The 22,368-nt window shown below is 40.2% G+C and overlaps 1 protein-coding gene across 4 annotated transcripts in view; it reads right to left on the reverse strand.

Annotated features, from left to right (window-relative positions):
• Window positions 1–22,368, reverse strand: part of Lair1 (leukocyte associated immunoglobulin like receptor 1) — a 70,381-nt gene that overhangs the window by 20,720 nt on the left and 27,293 nt on the right. For 3 of the 4 annotated variants that reach the window (XM_074058238.1, XM_074058234.1, XM_074058237.1), the window contains exon 2: window positions 4,019–4,179. The exons of the other annotated variant lie outside the window; for it this stretch is intronic. The gene's annotated coding sequence lies outside the window, so the exon portion shown is untranslated. The remainder of the gene's footprint in view (window positions 1–4,018; window positions 4,180–22,368) is intronic. 4 annotated transcript variants of the gene reach the window in all.

Consider the following 22,368-nt stretch of genomic DNA (forward strand, 5'->3'; position numbering starts at 1 on the left):
GGCAATTGCTACTACTCCCCAGGATTTGCCCCACCTCACCCCAGCAGTTGCCCAGATCCAGAGCCTTCCTCAAGGTTACACCTGGTCAGTCCAGGGTCCTGAGGGGCATGTGAGTAAACGCAACAGGAGAACTGCAGACAAAAAACTGGGGGACCAGAGATTGGAGGGGAGCATCCATTGTGCTGATAGAGCACAGAAGACATCCACTCTCCTCAACAATGAAGAAATCCTGCCTTTTTCTTTTTAATTTGTTGATCTTTTTATTTATCGTCATTTTTTCTTTACTTTTTCTTTTCACTTTTCCTATCTTCTGCTTACCAAATATTATACTGGTTGTTTTTTCTAGCTTCTTCTTATCTTATCATTAACTTTTCTTTCCCTTTGCAGTCCTGATGATAGCACCCTTCTTCACAATAATTGAACTATGTTCCTGCACAGTGGTATTTTGTTTATCTGTAGTCCTCACACTTTACTCTTTCTCCCCATCTTTCTTCTTTCTTACTTCCTCCCCCACCCCTTTATTTTTATTACCTGAGTTTTACACTCCTAAGTAAATAAATTTTATTTTTCTACCACCCTCCCTACTGTACCATACAAGAATGCTTGTCTCCTTCATATATGAGATGGTTGGTTGTATAGATAAAGTCATCAGTGGTATTTTACTTCATGTAAATATCTTGTTTGGTATTGAATTGGTGAGTTTGTTATTGATGAGTTAGACTCCCAGGCCAGTGATCAGGTATAACAGCACATCAGAACTCCCAACACCCAGTCCTTCCAGAACTTAGAGAATAACTCAAGGGAAAGACTTTAGGTGATGAAAATCCCCAACAAATGAATTGTCTACAGATGAGCAAATCATAAAGTAGAAGCACACAAAATATGAAAAGGCAAGGGAATATGACTCTAAATGTCAAGAACCACACAGCAAAGAATCTAAATGATAGTGAAGGGGGTGACGTTTCAAATTCTGTGTTCAAAGGAATGATGATAAGAATGATTAATAAGATGAAAGAAGACATGTATCTATACCTCAATGATGGAATCAGTGGAATAGGGAAAGGAAAGGATGTGCAGGATGGAAATGATCAAACTATGCTACACACACACACACACACACACACACACACACTGGAATATTATTCAGCCCATAAAGAAAAATGTTGTTTGAAGGAAGATGGATGGAACTGGAGATCATCATGGTAAGTGAATAAGCTAGACCAAGAAAGACAAATATTGTATGTTTTCTCCAATATGTGGAATCTAGACCATACAAACAAGAAAAGAGAAGAAAATGACATGAGTGTAAAACAGGGACTGTCTGGGCAACAGTGGAAAAGGGAAGGTGAAAGGAGAGGGTGATTAGATGGTGATTGTGATCAAAGTACATGATACATATGTATGAAAATAAAATGATGAAACCCACTAAAATTGTTTTAACAGGGGGAAAAAGAACAATACATGGGTTGAATTTGTTCAGAGTATATTATATACATGCATGGAAATATAACAGTGAAACCCCTTTGTATAATTAATATATGCTAATAAAAACAATGTAAAAATAAATTATTAAATAAGTGTAGGATGTGAAAAAAATTTTAAATAAATAATAAAAAGTTTAAAAAAGCATGAAATCAGCATCTTGCAGGAAAACCAGAGAACTAACAAAACCTTATTTATTTCTGTGGTGTACCCCATCCTCTCCCTACCCCATCTCACATAAACAACATCCAAAATCTCTTCCTTCACATTTTAAAAACACAATGTCATCTCACCCATATCTACTTGTGTGTCTGTAGATGTCTACACTGTCATTTTTAACTTTAGTACAAAGTGTTGTTTTCAAAATTATTTTGGAATTTCATCAAATATGCAGTGAGCATGCCTCAATGTTCTATTAATTTTTCAATGATAAAATCACCATTCAGAATTCTTACCTCTACCCAAATATTTACCTTTTCCCATTTGCTCATTCCTTCCTGTATTTCTCTGTATTTGCTACAATCATTTTCTCCTGCCTAAAAAACTTTCATCTTTTTGTACCTAATCTGTTGGTGACAGAGGTAGTTTTTCATTGCCTGGGTGTCTTTATGTCACTTCCAATTTGGAAGGGCATTTTCTGTTACTCTAGAATTCTAGGGAGGGTTCTTTGGGTTTTTTTTCTCCAGCACTTTACAGAAGCCTTTCCATTGTGGCTGCCTTTAGTCATTTCCACTGTGAACACTCTGTAAATCCTATTGCTGCTCACTTGTAAAGAATGTTTCCTTTTCTTTCAGTGCCTTTCAAATCTTGTTTCTGTAGTTCAGCTTTTTTGTTTACGTGTGCTGTGTGTGCTTACTTTTATTTATAACAGCAAAAAAAATGCATGCAAATGCAGTTTCATATACTTTCCTTGTTCTGCCTTCTTTTATCTTCTTCCAAAGGGCAATGACTATCCTGATGTCTAACAGCTTGGATAAAATTTGCTTGCCTTGGTTCTTTACACGGATGTGAAAATAAATACTCTGTTGTTTTGGTGTGGGCGGACCTCCTTTGCTCAGGAAGTGCTTGTAAGATTTAATTCATAATAAAGAATGTAACTTTTCCACCTCCATAGTGTTCTGTGGTGGGGATAATGACAAAGCAGTTGTCCATTCTAGTGTGACTAGACATTTGTTTTACTTCTAGTTTAGGCTAATATGAACACTATTGCATTGAGTATTTTAATGCTTGTCAATTGATGAGCAAACACACTCATCCTTTCTCTTCACACAAGGACTGATTCCAGGTATCCCTTCAGACACCGAAACCCATCGATAATAGTTACATAGATCCTATGCACATCTTCCCATTCACTTTAAATCATCTCTAGATTATTATAATGCCTAAAGCAATGTGAACACTTTGCAAACAGTTAATGAACTGCATTGTTTAGAAAATAATGACAAGAAAACATTTGCACATGCTCAGTGCAGATTCAATATCTTTTTCAAATATCATTCAATTCACAGTTGATTGAACCCCCAGATGTAGAACTTGTGCACACAGAGGGCTGACTCTAGTGCACCTCTGTTGACTTAAATCCAGTAGTGGCTGCATTACATACTGTGCATTTGTTGAACTTAGTCAAAACTGCCAAGAATGTTTTCAAAGTGATTGTAAGGATTCCTGCTCCAGCTCCTGCATTTGAGGTGTCTTGTTGCCCCATCACCTCACCCATTCTTCAAGCTTCTCCTCTTTTTGGTTAACCACATCATTAGGTGCAATGGTATTTTGCTGTAATTTTTTTTTTACATTTCTGTGGGGACCAATGCAACCGAGAACACTTTCATATGATTTTGGCCATTTGGTCATCCTTTCTATTTTTGCAAAATGCCTATTCAAGTCTATCTCGTTTCCTCATTTTTTAAAAAATTGGCTGCCTTTTTAATTAAATGGGACTAAATTTCATTTCTTGCTATGCATGTGAGTTGTCAATACCTGCATTGTGAGGTTGTAGTTCCATCTAGTTGAGATTTCACTCTTATTGGTGTATTTTTGAAGAACCAGATTTCTGAGTCATATTATAGCCCAGTTTATCTATACTTCCTTTTCTTTATTTTTTTGGAGGCATTGGAGTTGAACTCAGGGCCTCACACATACTAGGCAGGTGCTCTACCACTTCAGCCATAACATCAGCCCTTTTTTCTCTGGTTATTTTGAAGATAGGATCTTGGGGGCATTGCCCAGGCCAGCCTGACCATGACTATTTGTTTTAAGCTTTCCACTGTTGCTGGGATCTTAGGCATGAACCACCATCCCACAAACCTGGGATCTCACAAACCTTTTTGCCTGGGCTGGCCTGGTACCACCATTCTCCTGATCTCAACCTTCCAAATAGCTAGGATAAAAGGTGTGAGCCACTGGAATCCAATTTTTCTGAATTTTTTTTCTGCATACTGGGTCTGAACTCAGGGCCTTGTACTTATTGGGAAAGTGATCTACCACTTGAGCCACCCTGATGTATGCACTTTTAAAAAGAGTGGGCATCCAACTTCACCTGACTGATGGAATTCCTGGTGAGAAGTAAAAGGAGAGCAGGAGGGAGCAGTCAGTCATTCTCAAATTTCAGTCCCACAACTCTGGTAGCCAGGCCATGGTCCCAGCCCCTAGGATGCAGGCTTCTTGAGGTGTCATCTTTTTCCAATTAGTATACATTACCTGCAGAAAGAGGTTTTGTTATGATAGTTCCATATGAGTATATAATGTATTTTGATCATGTTCATGCTTCCCCCATCAGTGTGTTCCATTGTGCTATTTTCATATATGCATATAAAGAACTTATTTGATGATACCACGGTCTGAATGTTTGGTCCCTCCCCCTCCCCTCAAAACTCACATTTTCAAACCTAATCCCCACTGTAATTAAATTAGGAATTAGCATCATACATGTTTTAACTTTTGATTGATTAGAAAAATTCATAAGCAAATTACCCACTTCTCTGATGAAGAAATATTGATGCATCTCATTGTTTAAAAAGCCAAAAATAATTTATGAGCAGTGTAAATTTTACATTTTACCATTTTAAATAGTATAGTTTTGTGCTTTTACCTGAATTGATGAATTAATAAGAGAATGCAAAATGAGGAGTTTGGGGTATAGATATATCGATTCGTTGATTCTATGTACAAATTTGAAACAGAGTTACAGTTTTATGTAAGTATAGGGTGAAATGGGGTATCAGTAGAGATGACTTTCCACTCAGAGCATTACCATTTTAAAATGTGGTGTCTCTTATAATAGCGGAGCAGGATGATAGAGAAAGGGCAAATAATGGGGGGGTCTGATTAAAGCATGATATAAGCAGGTCTGAAATGCCAAGTCAAAACCCCCTTAGACTATCAATACACACTTTAAAAAATGAAGTACAAGAAGGTTAAACAGGTCTTTTCCAGAGATGTGTATCACTGGGAGGGGGAAGGCATACAGAAAGGGTGAAGGAGGACAAATATGGTGGATATATTTTGTATTCATGTATGAAAACAGAACAATGAAGCCTGTTGAAACTATTCTAAGAAGAGGGGGATGAGGGAGAATGAAGGAGGGGGTAACTACTAAGATATATTGTAAGCACATATGTAAATATTACAATGTATCCCCATGTACAACTATTGCATACTAATAAAAATAAAAAATATGTGATGCCTTTCATGAATTGGCTAGCAGAGTCAGTTTAGTCTGAAATAATAGCAACCTACGGGAAATAATTCATGATGCACCACAATAAATAAACAATACATGCAACAAATAATATAATAAGTGCCCTTAAAGGAACAGCAATGAAACTCTTGATCCACAAATTACAAGTTACTCAATTCTAGGCATCTGATAAGTGGGAGTCTATAACGTGAAGCCACATATGCTCAGAAGTGAAAATAAAACACACACATGCATAAATGCACATTAATAATTTTTAAAATACTAACCCTATTAAATGCCTTCAATATTTTTCTCCCTCAGTTTTGTTTGCTTTTTCAAATATTCTGTTTTCCCTGAGTAATTGGGGAAGCCTCGAGAAGCTGGAAAGTGAGAGGAAGCAGGCTCTCCCATGGAGCTCCCTGGGTTCTAGCCCATGGAGACCCACTTGGGATTTATGACTTTCAGAACTAGAAAATAATAAATTTTCACTGTTCTAAACCACAAAGTACACAATAATTTGTTCCAGGTGCAGTAGGGAATGAGTCTACTAGCTAAGAATTCATGTATGCTCAATTCTACTCACATTTTATTAAAAAGGGCTGGATACAAGAAGGTAACACTGCCATGTGGTCACTCAACACCATGAAGGGGCACAGGCATGTCTTTGATAAATAGCCATTTTTAACACATGACACATACATTCTGTGGAAGACACACTCACGGGAATAAAAAATCAGGGTTTTGTTTTGTCCAGTGTCTGCTTCTGTTCCATGAGTTGGCACTTGGAGAGTGATTGACCCCTCTGTCTTAGAAGACTCTTGCCAACTTGAACTTCTAAGAGCACTGGAGACACACAAAATCACTAGGAACCATCCCAAGTCATACTGGTCTGAGGAGGGCTCTTTACATAGTGAAAGTAAACACAGAGATCTTCATAAAAATTTGTCTATCTCTTCCTCTGCCCCTCAGCTTTGGACCCTGAAGACAGATGGGCCCAAGTGACCACCCACTTCCTCCTCCCTTTTTTACAGAAATTGGAGCTGGGGAGCTCTGGTGCATGCCTATAACCCAACAGTGACAACCTCAATAGAACACTTCTTACTGCTGTAGTAGTGACAGTCACTAGGCCACAGTATCTCTATCATGGATGTGATGGAGAATTTAATGCGTGGTTGCCAGTCTGTCTACCCCAGAGCTCAGGCTCTGACCTACTCTACAGAGCACACAGACCCAGGAGCTCCCCACAATATACAATATATGCCTGTTATGCAGGCCACAGCAGCCTGTCTCATACCCACCAGCCTGTCTCTGGTAGTGGGTATGGAGGAAATACCTGAAGATGAGTCAACACATCTCAGATTTTAGCCCCAACACTGCTCCTAGAGAAATCCCAATGACCCCAGTCCTTCCTGTTAACCAACTTGTGTGATGTCTTTGTAGCATACAGCAGAGTGGTCTCTGAGTGTTGGCAACAGTCTCTAAATGTGCTCAGGTGTGCTGAGCCAGACACGGACTTGAAGAGGAACCAGATGTGATGCTCCTTGCCTCACCTCATCCAGAATCCATGCTTGATTAAGTCTCCCAGCTGTGTACCTGGCCTAAGCCAGTGAAGCCTAGTGCTGCATAGATATTGCCTTCTTCCCTGATCACCCAAGTCCTATGGTCCTCAGTCAACCCAATCGAGTCTAGGGAAGCCCCAGTCTACACACTTCAGGGTTCACACTTGCAGAGGAGGACCAGGGCTGTGTCAGAGGCAGGAAAGGCCTGAGGCCCTCATCCTCTGGAGGAGGTAATGCTCAGAGCTGACTGAGCAGTGAGCATACCATGGTGTCCACTTCTCAGCTCAGTGGTGAGAAGTGTTTCGTATGGTGACAAGAGTTCTCCACAGCTTCATTTGCCCCACACACGCAACCAGTGTCCTCCACTAGACACCAAATTCTAACAGGCAACTTGACTCTTTTAAAAATAGACTTCTTTTTTATTTTTTGTGTATATTAGTTGTACAAGAGGGGGATCATTGAGAAATTTCCATATATATTATGCAAAATGTATTTTGGCCATATTCACTTCCCTCCATTACTAGGCTTATTCCCCTCACTCCTCCCTTTTTGAAAATAATTTTAATGGGTTTTATTATGCTAAAATAGACTTTTTATGGTACTGGGGTTTGAATTCAGGGCCTCAAGCTTGCTAAGCAGGGGTTCTACCACTTCAGCCACTCTGCCAGCCCCCCAAAATAGACTTCTTTTTTCTTTTTTTTTAAATTATAATGTTATGGATGTACTTGAGGTACATTTTGACATTTACCAAAGTTCATACAATAATCATAGGCGAACTCACTCCCTCCTTCAATCGCTTTATCCACCTTCCCCTGCATTCCTGGAATAGTTTCAACAGGTCTCATTTTTCCATTTGCATACATGAATACATAATATTTCCACCACATTCAGTCTTCTTCACCCTTTTCTTATATCCCCACCCAAATGGTGCCAACCCCCAGACAGGACCTGTTTTACCTTCCTTCCTGTTCTCCATTTTTGAAGGAAAAAAAAGACATTTTTATTTGTTTAAGGTAGCTATCCAGGGTGTTTTCTGTGACATTTCCAGGTAAAAAAGGCTTCTTAAAGAGAAATTTTAGACTCATAGAAAAATTGATCAGAAGCTGCAAAGAGTCCCCCTACTCCTCCACCTCCTGGGTTCCCCCACTATCAATGTCCCCACTAGAGGGGTACACCTGTTAAAATCAATGAACCTACATGGACACAGTCCTTATAGTTCACTCTAGGTGTTGTGCACTCTATGTTTTTGGTTAGATGCCTAATGGCGTGTATCCAGCATCATAGTATCATACAGAGTAGTCTCACCACCCTAAAAACCATCTGTGCTACACTTGTTTATCCTTCCCCACAGTCTAACACCAATAACTACTGATCTTTGACTGTCTCTTCCTCTTTGTGTATGTGTGTGTGTGTGTGCTACTGGGGATGGAACCTAGGGCCTCACACCTCTGAGCTACAGCCCTACCCCTTAATGTCTCTATGTTTTGCCCTTTTTAGAATGTCCTGTACTTGGAATAGCCTGTAGAATATCCTATAGTTGGACAATATTTAGCCTTTTTGGTTTGGCTTCACTTAGCAACACCCATTTTGGTTTTCTCCAAGTCTGTTCATGGCTTGAGAGTCATTCCTTTTTAACACTGAATAATATTCCATTATCCGGATTACCACAGTTTATCCACAGACTGAAGGATATCTGGGCTGATGCCAGCTTTCAGCAATTATGATTAAAGCTGATGTAAATTTCCATGTGCAGATTTCTGTGTGGACATGTTTTCAAATTCTTTGAGAAAAGTTTAATTGCTGGATCATATGGCAACAGTGTATTTGCTTTTATAAGAAACAGTCACATTGCATCCACAGTGGTGGCCACAGTGTCACCTTCCTACCAGCAGAGAATGCCTGTTCTTGTTGCTCCAAATTAATGCCAGCTATCTGAACTTCAGCTATTCTGGTCAGTGTGCAGGGATAACTCCACTCCTGAGATTTTGAAAGGGGCACAGAACACCAGCTGAGGAGTCAGACAGACTAAGTTTCTCCTCTGGTTATGTCTTCCCCAGTGGCCTTGGGCAGGTCATCTCTGTGAGTTTTCATGAATGTGAATGTGTGAAACCTCTTTTCTCAGAAACCAACCAGCCCAAATTTATCAGTTGCCATTATATGCCAGTATGTGAAATTCAGGAGTAAGGAAAACAGATGCAGCCTCTAACCTCAACAGAGCTCCCAGTCCAACCAGGGACACAGAGTGAAAAAAACAGTCACAAGTTATTTAACTATGATTGGGATATAAAAATTAGGATAAAACTAGTCAAGGTAACAACCACATCCTACAATTCCACTGGCTTTACTCAAGGGGATTTTGTTTCTCATTTATACAAATGACCAGTGGAGATTTCTCTGGGCAGAATTTGAATATGCTTTTCTAGGGTGATTCATGAACACTGGGGTTTTCCATCTGTGGATGTCCTCTGCTCTCAGATAATAGAAAGAGAAACAGAGAGTAGAGAATGTGTGTCTGCTTACAAAAGTCACAGATCTGGAAGGGACATGACTTGTTTCTGCTTACGTTTCCTGGTAATATTTAATTGTGTGTTCACACATGGATGTAACTGATTCTGAGAGTGATCACTTCCCAGAAACTCCCTCTTTCTGTGAAAGGGGGAGTGCACATTTTCTCTTCTGGTAACTAGCCACCTGTCTCTGCCTCATGTGAAAACTATCTAAATAAGTAATGCACATTAAACCAATTGTCCTGGGATGATAGACTCCTCTGTGCTTAATGGAAACTTCTCAACCTGAAGCCTTAGGTGACATCAAAGAGAGGCAATTCCAGGCTCCCTCTAGAAACCACAAGTCTTGGCTAACCTGAAGGCAATCACAGACTCCTTAGAACAGAGAGAGGACATTGTGCACAAAGGGCTTATTTTCTCCTCTCTCAACTCCCTTAGTTCTGGACTTTGACACAGCAAGGATTCCACTTGGCCCATTCATTTTCCCCTATCTCTGATCCCGAGGGGCAAAACCTGTAGCTAGTCCACCTTTGGATATGTATCCAACCCAGCATCATGAGGTATGACTATGGTGAAGCCCTGAATTATCTGCTGTTGTGGATATAATGGATAACTTGGATGTTTTCCCAAACTCCAATGACATCTTCCTCTTTGGGCTGAAGATATTATTCTCCATCTAGATAGAAGTCATCAGGTTCAGAAGGTTCCTAGCCCCAGAGGTTCACAGACCTCTTCTGGTAGTTTGTGACCCTGGAGAAGTTATCTAGAAAGGAATTCAAATCTAGAGTCTCCAGAGTTCCAGACACTTAGGACTTTAAACTTCAAAATGACTCCCAAAGTAACCGCATCAGCCATTCTTCCTTCAACACCAGCTGTTCTGGTGAGGGTCGATTAAAGATAGACCATCACAGTTTAGGGTGAAGACATATCATCCTGGGCTCAGATCATGTGGTGCAACTCAGTTCTGGCAGAGAAATCAGATTTAAAATGAATTGAACAGTTTTCAAAAGAAATACAAATGGCCAATAAATACATGAAGAATATTCAATGTCTTTAGCCATGAAGGAAATGCAATTGAAAGTGATACTGAAGTTCTATCTCATCCCAGTCAAATTAGCAATCAAGAAAACAAACAGCAGCAAAGGCTGTTACACTACAACACCAATGCTCATACACTGTTGGTGGGAATGTCAATTAGCCAAGCCACTATGGAAATCAGTATGGCAGTTCCTCAAGACACTAAAAGCTTCCATGTGATCTTGCTATACTACTCCTAAGTCAATATTCGAAAGATTAAAAGAGACACCTGCACGCCCATGGTTATTGCTCACAATTCACCAAGTTATGGAGTCAGCCTAGGAGCCAATCCACCCACAAATGGATAAAGCAAATGTGGTATATGTACACAATGGAGTTATTAAGCCATAAAGAATGATGAAATGATGTCATTTGCAAGAAAATGGGTAGAACTGGAGATCATAATATTGAGCAAAATAAGCCAGACTTAGAAAGACAAGGCCTGCATGTTCACTATCATATGAAGACTATAGCTTAAAACAAAAAGGACACAAATACAAAATGGGACTATTTGGTGAAGTAGGAGGTGGGAGGGGAAAAAGATAGGGTGCAGGGAGAGCAGGTCAAAGTGCATTGTATGTACTTATGGAAAGGTCATAATGAAACCCATTTTTTTAATTCACAGGAAAAGTTCAAAGAGGGTCACTTGGAGGGAAGGGGTAATAAAGAGTAACAGGTGGGTGAGTATAATCAAAGTACATCATATGCATGTATTGAAATGTCATAGTAAAACCCCTCCCCTTGTACAAACATGAATGAAGTACTTAATATGCATGTCTAAAAATATGAAATCATTAACGTTGTTTAAAAGGGGAGAGACAGGACAAGAAAGACCCATAGAAAGGCTGTATCTGATCAAAGTACATTATACATGTGTGTGGAAATATCACAATTAATGTACAGTAATAAAATAAAGAATAATTTTAATAAAAGAGAACCCCTCCCCCAAAATGCTCCACCATGTACTCAATATCTGTGCTTGATTCTGTCTCTCAACTCTTGATTCCACCTTGGGCAGAGAACCCCAAGTCTGGCTAGACAACGCTTTCTTGTTGATGTCTCTGGTCCCCTCAATCACTAAGGTCTCACAGCTTGGCACCAGCTAGGACTTGGGTCTAGGCTCAGACCCTGCTTGCTCACTCCTGCTGCTTCATGCTTCACTAAGGGAATCCCAGGATGCAAACCTAGTCAGCCCTGTGCTGCCTACCTCAGCCACTGCCATGGAACACAGATGCACAGAATGTGGGTCCTGAGATGCAGTGGCAACCGTCTTGTGGTTTTCTTTGCAAGGGTTTCACAGAAAGGCCAGCCACAGGGTTTGGTTTCTCCTTCTGTTGGAGAAAGGAGGAGAGCCGTCCTCCTTTGATGGTTTTATCTGTCCCTATCTGAGTGTTGTCTCTGATCAAAGCACTAGGCCTGCATCAGAAGGTTAACACTGGGCGGTGGTGAGGGACTCAGAAGTGAGACATAAATGATGCTGTGATGCTAGGTGTGGCTGACATAGGACAGGGAACCTGAAATAATTCCCCTTCTCAATGGCCCTTAATCCATGTGACCTGGTCAGCCAGCACATATTTAGTGTGGTGTTCATAGAGGACTTGGGTCTGTGCCAGGTACATGACATACACAAATCATGAAGCCCATCATCTAAGGAAGATGCACAACAAATCATTGCAAAAACTGTACAACCTGCAGTGTCACTAGATCTTTCTAGTGACCTAACCTAAGATACCAGATTTTATCACAATGGCCATTGTTTATTTCTCACTCAGGTAACACTGTCATATTTGCCACCTGGAGTTCTTTCTGGGGTGACTTTGACACACACCTCTAGTTCTTAGCTCCAACAGGTCCTAGAACCTCAGGGAAGGAAAGATTTGAAAATGTCACGTCCACTTTGGGTTTGTTTTTTTTTTTTTTTGAGAGAATGGTACTAAAGTTTGAACTCAGAGCCTTGCATTTGTTAGACAAGCTCTCTACCACTTTAGCCACACCCCTAATCCTTTTTGCTTTGGATAGGGCCTCATGATTTGGCTTGGGGCTGGCCTCAGACCACCATCCTCCTACCTCTGCCTCCCACATAGCTGGAATTATAGGTAGGAACCACACCAGCTTATTTTCTGAGATAAGGTCTCTCTAACTTTTTGTGAGGGCTGGCCTTGAGCCATGACCCTCCTACCTTTGCCTCCCAAGTAGCTGGGACTATAGTCATGCACCAACACACTCGGCCCCATTTCTGTTTTTAAAACCCTGAGGCCCCACATATCACTGCTGCTCTTGTTCCAGGGATGAGAATCAGTCACAAGTCCACAGCTGTGTGTAAGAAGAGCTGGGACTAGGATTCTAGTGGGGCAGCCATCTACATGGTGACCCAAGGCCAGCACGGGAAAATAGTTCATGAGACCCCATTTCCAAAATAACCAGAGCAAAGTGGACTGGGATGTGTGGCTCTAGAGGTAGAACATCTGCTTTGTAAGAGTGAAGCCCTGAGTTCAAATTCCAGTTCCACCAAAACAAAAAAAGAAACTAGTAGAGATTTTAGGCATAAGTATGAGGTATTCATACTTTTTTTGTCTAAATAGATCTGCATGACCACTTGGTGAAGACAAAATTGCAGCAGACAATAAAAATAACAGCTAGCTTTTCTGAGAAGTAGCCCAGCACTGATCTTAGTCCCCCATCTGGACAGTTGACCTAATTCTCACAATAATTTGTGAAGGTGTTTCCCTTATTAGACCCATTTTATAGTTGAGAGCACTGAGGCTCAGAGGATTGATCAACATTGTACAGGAGGTAAGATGTGAAGCTATTGCTATACAGTTATCTTCACTAAAGAAAAGAAAAATGGAAGTAGATAGGCTTGTTGGGAAGTTTTTGCCTTCCAGGTGAGACAAGATGCACGGACCAAGATAACAACCCTAGAGATTTGAATAAATTTGAATAAATACATGGATTTATGTCTGCAAGCTATGCTGATGGAAGCTTAGCTCCCCAAAATATCTGACTAGGTTATTTTATTCATAATGTCTCACTGTAAAAAAAATTCAAAAAAGGCTGAAGAAAAAATAAAGAACATCTGTTGGTAGGCTTTGGAGAGCCTCCAAGGCAGACAGAATATAAGGGTCCAAGATGAGAAAGAGGAAGGAAGCCAGGAGGAGAACTCACACATTGCGGGTAGTTGTACCCGAACATTTTTACTGATTCTGAAAGTAAAAGTAACAGACAAGAGACCAGAAAGCCAAGTGGGAGCTGGGAAAGGTTGAGACAAGGAAGATGGTCAGTTCAAAGCCAGCCTGAACTACACAGTCAGTTTGGGGCCAGCCTAGGGGATAGCAAGACCTTTTCTCAAAAAACAATATAAAAACTGAACCATAAGTGGAAGCAGAATGGTGGGGGTGAGGGAGGAGAGGGTGAATTCCAACAAAGAACTAGAAAACATGAAACCAAATAAATGAAAATTCTAGAACTGAAAAATGCAGTTATAGAAATTATGAACTGAGCAGATGAGCTTAACCACAATTTGAACAGCAACAGAGGTGAACAGACACAGCCCAGATAAAAGCACAAAGCAACCACAGAGCAAAGATTCAGGCTGGGTATTGTGGTGTGTACCTGTAATCCCAGAACTCAGAAGGCTGGGTCTAGAGGATCATGAGTTCCAGGCCACCCCAGGCTACATAGCAAGACACTGTCTTAAAAAAAAATCATTTCATGCTTGGGAAGAAGAGACAGGAGGATCGTGATTTGAAGCAAGCCAAGCAAAAGTCAACAAGATCCTATCTCAAAAATATGCCAGGCATTGTGACTGACACCTGTAACTCCAGCTACTCAGGAGGTGGAAATAGGAGGATTGTGGTTGGAGAGGGACCAGCCTGGGCAAAGTTAGCAAGATCCTATCTGGAAAGGAAACTAAAATTTTCAAAGGACTGGACATGCGGCTCAAGTGGTAGAGTAGCTGCCTAGCAAATTGGAGGCCCTAAGGCCCCAGTGACACAAACAAACAAACAAAAAAAGCAACTCAGAGAGAGCATCAGACACACATGGGATGTGGTGAGAGGTCTCACATGTGTATTAACAGAATGCCAAATAGAGAGGAGAGAAAGAGAACAAGGCAGAAGCAATCTTTGAAGAATTAAAGGGCAATATTTCCCAAAACCAATGGAAGGTACCAGACTACACACTGGATTTCAAAAGCCAGTCGAGAGAAAACATGTGGCCTTTGTCTTTCTGAGCCTGGCTTACTTTGCTTAATTGCAACCATTTACCTTCAAACCCCAGGTCATTATTCCTGTGACTAAGTAATATGTGTATATATGCCACGATTCCATGATCCATTCATCAGTGTGGAGCATCTGGATTGTTTCCATTCCAAAGCTTGGCTATGTGAATAGTGCTGTAATGAACATTGGTGTACAGGTGTCTGTACTGTATCCTGTTTTACATTCCTTTGGGTAGATGCCCAGGAGTAGTATCACTAGATCATATACACAAACACAAACATATACACCAAAACAAGCATGATCACATACAAACTCAGATATAGAACATGATTGTAATAGTGTAACTACTACCTGGAACTTGGGGAAAGAGGGAAAGGAAAAGGAAATGATAGAGCATCAATAATATCATAAAACATAATGTCTATGAAGGTAGAGGATATAAGGATGTATACTGAAAACTGTTGAAAATTAGGGGGGGAGGTAAAGGGATAAGGGAGAACAATGGAAGGAGTTTAACAGACCAAAGTAAAGCACACCCATAGTGGGCATGCACTGAGACACCCCTTTGAACATAAAATTAAATATTGGTATGAAAGACAGGGCTGTAAAGTAGGTACAGTGGGGGGGAGGGGTACTAATAGGGGTGGGAGTGTGAATGGAGATTTAGGTAAGGGTATATGGTGGATGGACTTCATATACATATATGAAACAGAACAAAGAAACCTCTTGCAAGTGCTTTAAGTGGGGCAGGGAAGGAGTTGGGGGGGGAGAAATGATGAGGGTGATATAACTAATGTACAATATAAGCCTAATCAGAATTGTCACTATGAATACCCCCTGTACAATGAATATATCTTAATAAAAAATTTTTTTTAAAGGTCCACATGCATCATGTTCATAGCTGAGTCTCCTGTATTCCCATAACTGTTCTTCTTCTGCAACCCTTCCCCTGCTAGCCAATGGGAATTCCAAGCTTCTAGATTTTTCAACTTGAAAAAACAGTGTGATTCTCAACTCCCTTTTTCCTCATACCCCAGAAAATTACATGGATTTCTCCTTCAGTTCTCCAGGACACCTCACATGTTACCACCTCCACCCTCATCTGTCTCCTGGAGCAATGCCAGGGCCTTGGCTTGCCCCATTTGCTCCTAACCTTTCCCTCCCCAACCTGTCTTTATCATCCTCTTAAAACACCTCAGCTCTCCGGAGAATTGGGGTCACCTTGGAAGACAGGGGACAGGCAGAGCAGTGGCCACCAGGTGCTAAGGATGCCACCCATACATGGTGCCAACTCAGCTCGTTTCTGGAGTCTGGGAAAATCCAGAGGAGAGAAGATGATGCCAACTTTTTGTCTGTCATTCTTGGAAATCAATCCCTTGAAAGCAGAACTTTGTCAAAAGATGCCACAGTACCAAGATGACACAGAAAATGTCTGTTGAGGAGATCAGATAATGGAAGCAGGTAGCCAGGAGCTGGAATGTTTTTATAATCTGAAATCATGGCTTGGAATGTGACTCGGGTTTTGTGAGAATCTTGCTCTGGAGGAGAGAGCTGAATATGGAGAAATGGTCCCCAGACAAGCATCGAGGACAGGTGGTCCAGAGGAGCACGGCGGAGGTGAGGTCCAGGCTGATCTGGGTTCACCTCAGAGAAAGGAAGTGTTCAGGTGACACCCAGGTGATCTCTGAAAAGGAAAGTCTGAGGAACAGGCTTCCAGTTTCTGATCACCATCCCTGGAATGGGAGGGCACACATCACCCAGGTGTTCACACAGGATGCCCAGGGACAACGCCCAGGTGTTTGTGCAGGATGGACAAGGATGCTGGTGCATTACCACACACACCAGTGCTTCCCTGACAATCATTTTTCCTTGAAGTCCAAATCCACGTTTCAAGTTAAGCCATCCTGATCACAAGACACAATTTGATAGTAAAGTATCACTTGAATACAAGGAAAACTTTATCATTTTTGACACTCCTCTGCTTAAAAACAGTCAAGGGCTTTCCACCTCAGTCTTATTTACAGAGTTCTGCGCCTTGATTTAGTCCTGGTTTCCCTCCCTCCTCCTCCCTCCACCTCCTGACTCTGATGAAGCCATCCTGACATGCTTCCTCGTCCCAGAATATGCCCGGCAAGCATCTGCCTTAGAACCTTTGCACTGGCCATTCTCCCTGGAATGTTCTCACCCTAGAGATGCACATGGTCCACCTCCCCCTCCTTCAGTCTTGACTTTTCTTCTCATTTAGCCCTTCTTGGACCATCCTATGTAAAGTGACTGTAGAATATATGTACCTTTCACAGACTTCACTCTTCAGTACATATCACTAGCCTTACACAGATTTTACTGATTAATATTCTTTACTCTCTGTCTCTCCCCACTAGGATGTATTCCTGAGAAATCATAGATGAGTTTTTTTCAATTTTGCTTTCTGAAGTCTTTCCTACTTTGTCCCTACACCTGGAATAGGGCCCGGTACACGAGAGACATTTGATCAATATTCTTGAATGAATCATGAATGAACAAACACATTGCACAATGTATGGATTAGTGAAACATTGCATGGCATCCTTTAACTGGATACAATTTTTAATGTATCAGTTATAATTTTTAAAATTAAAAGAAAATACTTAGCGACAACCAGCCCCTAAAGAAACACATCACTAAAGAAAAAAAATAGACACAATAGTATGTAACTCATAGAGCTGACATGTTAAGAGCAGTTGGATAGAGCCTGACACTTAGTGAGGGCTCTGATATTGTTTATTTATTGTTATTATTATTATTACTATATTATTTATGATTCATTAATAGTACAAGGGGGTTCCATGTGAAAATTCCATTTGTGCATACAGTGTATTTTGAATAATTTCACCCCTCTGTTATAATCCCTTATCCCCACTTCCCCCTTCCTGCCTTTTAAAAACAATAGTTACTGGATTTCTTTACACACAATGGAGTATTGTTCAGCCATAAAGAAGAATGAAATTATGCTGTTTGCAGGAAAATGGATGAAACTGGAGATCATCATACTGAGTGAAATAAGCCAAGCTCAAAAAGTCAAATATCTCATGTTCCCTCATATGTGGGAACTAGGTCTAAAACAATACAATAACAATAATAACAATAATAAAAGAGACAATAATAATTATAACAATAATAACAAGAGACAATAATAATAATAACAATAATAACAATAATAAAAGAGACAGTGTTGAAGGAAACAGAGAGGAGAAATAAAGAGGATCAAGGCATGTAACTTATACATGCAGGGAGATAGCATAAAGAAACTGCCAGACATTGCTTCTGATATAGGTTACTGTTAGAAATGCCATTCCCAAATGATGATCAAAGAAACACTCGGGAGTCACTCAGCAAGGCAAAAAGAAAAGTTTTACTTCTGCAGAAAGAAGGGAGCAGTCACAGACCATGGTCTGAGAGGCAGAACACACCTGGGTGGGAAATCCACCCACATCATATTTCTGATGCATTCCCTGTCCCTCACCAGGATTGAGCCACACTTGGGCTCACAACACTCCACAACTAGATATTGTTTGGGGTAAGGGCAAAGTTTTCCAATGCAGTGACATTTTACAATTAAATGAGAGAGTGATTACTCATGGTGTACAGCTCTGTGAATGAGTGATTTCCCAAGGTCCTCTGTCCAGACAAGGGATGGGGCAGACATCTTACTCATGATTTCAGGAATATAAAGTTCAAAAAAAAATGGTGGTTTTGTAGCAGGGAGGAGGATCAGAAGAAAACAGTCTAGGCCTGAGTTCTGAAAAAGTAGCAGGGAGGTAGGTATGGCATAGCAGAGAGATAAAACCTGTGAACATGAGGAAGGTCACATAGCACCAAGGAGAGGAAAGTCACATAACACTAGGATAAAGTATCCAATAAAATTAAATATAACCATATAAGGATTAGACCTTACTTTTTGCTTCTGTAACCTGCTTGCAAGGGTATATAAAGTGAGACCCTTTTGTTCTCAGGGCTCAGCCTTTGGACATGAGTCTGCTGAGTCTGTGCTGGCACAATAAACATTGCTTCCTGCTAATTACCTTAAGAGTCTCTTATCTCAGCTAGCAAACTCCCACAACATTTTTGGGGCTTGCTATCTGGGAATGCAGAGATGGTGAATTATCACCTACTTTGTTACTGGGATGCGTCCCCTGGACTGCCAGGATGAGATCCCACCAGGTGCCAGTGGAGGGGGATTCATCCTCCTGGTGAGTCAGTTTGAGGGCCTTGGATGCACAGAACCCAGTGAGGCGCAGGAACCAGTGACAAAGGGAGGGGAGCACCGCTCATCAGACTGCTAGTAACCCAGACCTGCCACAGGAACCCGAAGGAGAGCTTGATCACCTCCCAAAGGGACATCCTAGTAACTGCCATTTTGGGAGTGAAACCATGTTTTTCGGGTTCAGGGAGCAGTATGGAATTAAGGTGCTGTATGAGAGTATATGAAAATGCGAGCTGAGATGCAGCCCAGCTGTGAACGGAGTGAGGAATTCCCTCCCGCTCTGTGTCTGTCTTCCCATCTGGTAACGGGAGGAGAAATGTGGAAATCAGAGTAAAAACACTCCCTTGCAGTGTATGATTAATAACTTTAAAGGGGGATTTAATGAAGACAGAGTTAACTCCTAACAAGCTAAAGGTCCTTTGTGAGGTACATTGACCTGCTTTTGGTGTAGGATGGCCTCTGGAAGGGTCACTAGATAAAACTGTGATTAATGAAGTTTACAGAGTAATTGTGAATTAAAAAAAACCCCTAACACCCAGAAGAATGGAAAAAGCCAAGAGGCTAAAATTGGTCCTCAAAAACCAGACTCTTGTTTATTTAAGTTCAGGTAGCAATTTATTGGACAGACTGAGGAGAAATCAGAGTCTTTCAGTCTTGGTGGGTAGCTTTGGTGCCCCAGTCTGCACATCTTCACCCAAAATGGGCATCCTGAAGGAGGACTGAGGCTCAGCACTAACTGAGCTCTTACAAAAATTAACACATGAAGGATGGACTTACACTGATACTAAGATCTGGTCTGACTTTTAAAAAAGGAATACTGTACAAGGATTGTGAATGTAGACAGAGGGAAATGAAGAAATGGAAACAAAATTGGGATGAGGTCTTCGAGGGTGAAGTGAGGAAAGAGAGAGAGAAAAAAGAGAGAGAGAAAGGAAAGAGGAAAATAGAGGGGAGAGAGAAAACAAAATAAAATGTCATAAAATGTTTACAGACAGAAAAGGATAAAAGGTTTAATATACTCCTTCAGTTGATTTCTTATGTCTTAAAAATAGAAAGTAAATAAAAAACAATTTAGGATTATCAAAATATGCCAGAAATATTGAACTTGTTGGCACTTTTACTTCTAGGGAACATAAACAGGGAGAACCTACCTAAAAGGGTAAAAAAAAAAAGGAGTTAAAAAAATGTTCCAAAAGGTTGGTGTAGTAAGCTTGGTCTGCTATTGAGACAGTCATGAGATGCTTATGTTTCCCCTGCTAATGGCTGGTCAGATTATGCATCCATCTCATGGTATGCTCACTGTGTATTATGTGTATGTAAACATCTTCAAAATGGTTCTTAAAATGCTACTATCAGGTTAATATGATACTCAAGGTAACAAAAAAAACAGGGTATTTATTTTAAAGATCCCTATTATAAACTGCTTAGGATTTTTACGCATAAATATGTAAACATCTTAAGAACAGTTCTTGTTGTAGATTCAATGTAAAAATTATTACTCTGTTCTACTGCTACTTTTAAGAAAACAGGTTATAAAACTTATTTCAATCAGTTGAAATAAGCTGCAGGCATTCAGGGTTAACACTTTGGCTGAGACTAGAGGGGGAGAAAAAAGAAAAAGAACAAAAAAGGGCAGGGGCACAGCCTGCAACAAAAACCTTGGAATTTGGGTAGTTAAAGAAATGACCTTCACATGTTTCATTCTGTGATAATTACAATCTGGAACTTAATTCTCTCTTATAATACAGGGATCTGTTAACAACTGGGCTTTCTATAAATAATTTTTATACAAAAACTAATTTTAAGGTTGCTTTCTTTCTGGTTTTTTTTCCATACAAATATAAGGTTCTAATTTAAAACTTTTTATAAGTTAATTTCAACAAGTAACATGATATTAAAGCTGATTTTAAACAAATAAAAAATAAAGAACAAAAAATACTTTTGGATAAAAAGAAAGGGATAAAGACAAACTCCCCCAGGGAATACAAAATAAGTTGTCATAAAGATTCAGAGTAAATTGTCATAAAAGATGGAGCTTATAGATGTTTATGTAAGTGATTTACTAAAATCTAAGAGTTACATTAAAGGTTTTATAAGGTCAAAATTTAATGTACTGATGTTAAACTAAAACTTAATTCTCTAAGCTCATAACAACAAGCCTATCTTTAAAATATTGTATTGTTCTTGATAACATTTACCAAAAAATTGCCTTAAAATGGTTTTTGTTTTGTCAAGATAACTGTCAGGAAATTTTTGGTGCAACAGGTTAATCCACAAACCTAACAAGACAACAAGAGTTTATTAAAACACAGAAAAACAAGAAGCAGCTGAACACAGGAAGTACTGCTGCACTGATGTGAGAGTTAAAAAAAATTTACTTATGTAAAGCTAAAGTGCACCCTCCAGATAGGATTAAAAAAAAAACTACATTGGAAGTCAAGACCTCCAGTTTTTATTAGACTCAACAGAGTGAAGGTGTTAATCCTACTCCCTCCACATGTTGGATGGAGGGAAATTTTGGCTTGGGATGTCCAGATTGGACCTATTATTTTAGGGGGCCTCCATTGACTACAGGCTGGTGGGATCCTACTGTATGTCATGAGCCATCTGTTAATGTCAACAATCCGGGATGTGATCCCTTATCAACATTGAGCCATGATTCTTGGCCACTATGTTTCCTAGCTCCACACTTAGGCCCCATAAATAATACCTGTGTTCTCTGGTGATTTTTGTCAGGGTTTTAACTATTAAGGTAACTAAGTCATGTTAATTTAGGAGTTGGTTTATGTTGAGGTTAACAATGAAGACAGCCATGTTAGGCCTGGACCGCCTCCCCCTTGCAGATGACTTACCTTTATCTCCTTGGATAGATGCCAAGGACAGTTGGGCAGACAGTGACCTAACTACAACTTATCTTTCTTGGTTGCACAGCAACAATATCCCTTAGTGACCTTCCTAGTACTTTTCCACTATCCCCCTATATCCAGTCCAACCCTGTGTATGGCAATGGGCTCTAGCTCTCTTGCTGAGGTCTCCCTCCACAGGGCTCCTGCCTAAACAATAAACCCTGTACTGGCGTTTGGGCCATCTCTCTGCCTCTTCCATGCCTCTTATTTTCTAACAGTTTATATAAAACTTTCTAGATGACCTCATGGTTAAACAACTGTTGTCTTGGGTGATTCTAATGCAGTTGGTACCCTATTTGTGTCTGTGATTGGGTATTTGGGGTCACTGACAGTGTTCCTCACCAATGATGAAAAAAATCTAAGGTTTTACTTCAAGAACAACCAAACTAATATGTACATATAACCTCTACAGAACTGTGATGCTGCTGCTGGTTCCTGTATATTAAATATATTTATGATTTTCAAGTATATCAATCCTCCTAAAATACAAAATTTAGAAAAACATGGTAAAAAGAAGTTAGTGGTACTGATATACTGTTCTGTTAGTTACTAAATTGTCCATCAGAATTTTAACCATGACTGTTAAGTTTTTGTCATTACAATTCTGATTCTTCTGGGGCATTTACAATCAAGTCCATAAAAAAATTCTAGTAACTACTTATGTGTCACCCAGGTAGATTTTTAGACATCTGCTTGTG

The sequence above is a fragment of the Castor canadensis genome, chromosome 16 (assembly GCF_047511655.1).
Source record: "Castor canadensis chromosome 16, mCasCan1.hap1v2, whole genome shotgun sequence".
Classification (NCBI taxonomy): Eukaryota; Metazoa; Chordata; class Mammalia; order Rodentia; family Castoridae; genus Castor; species Castor canadensis.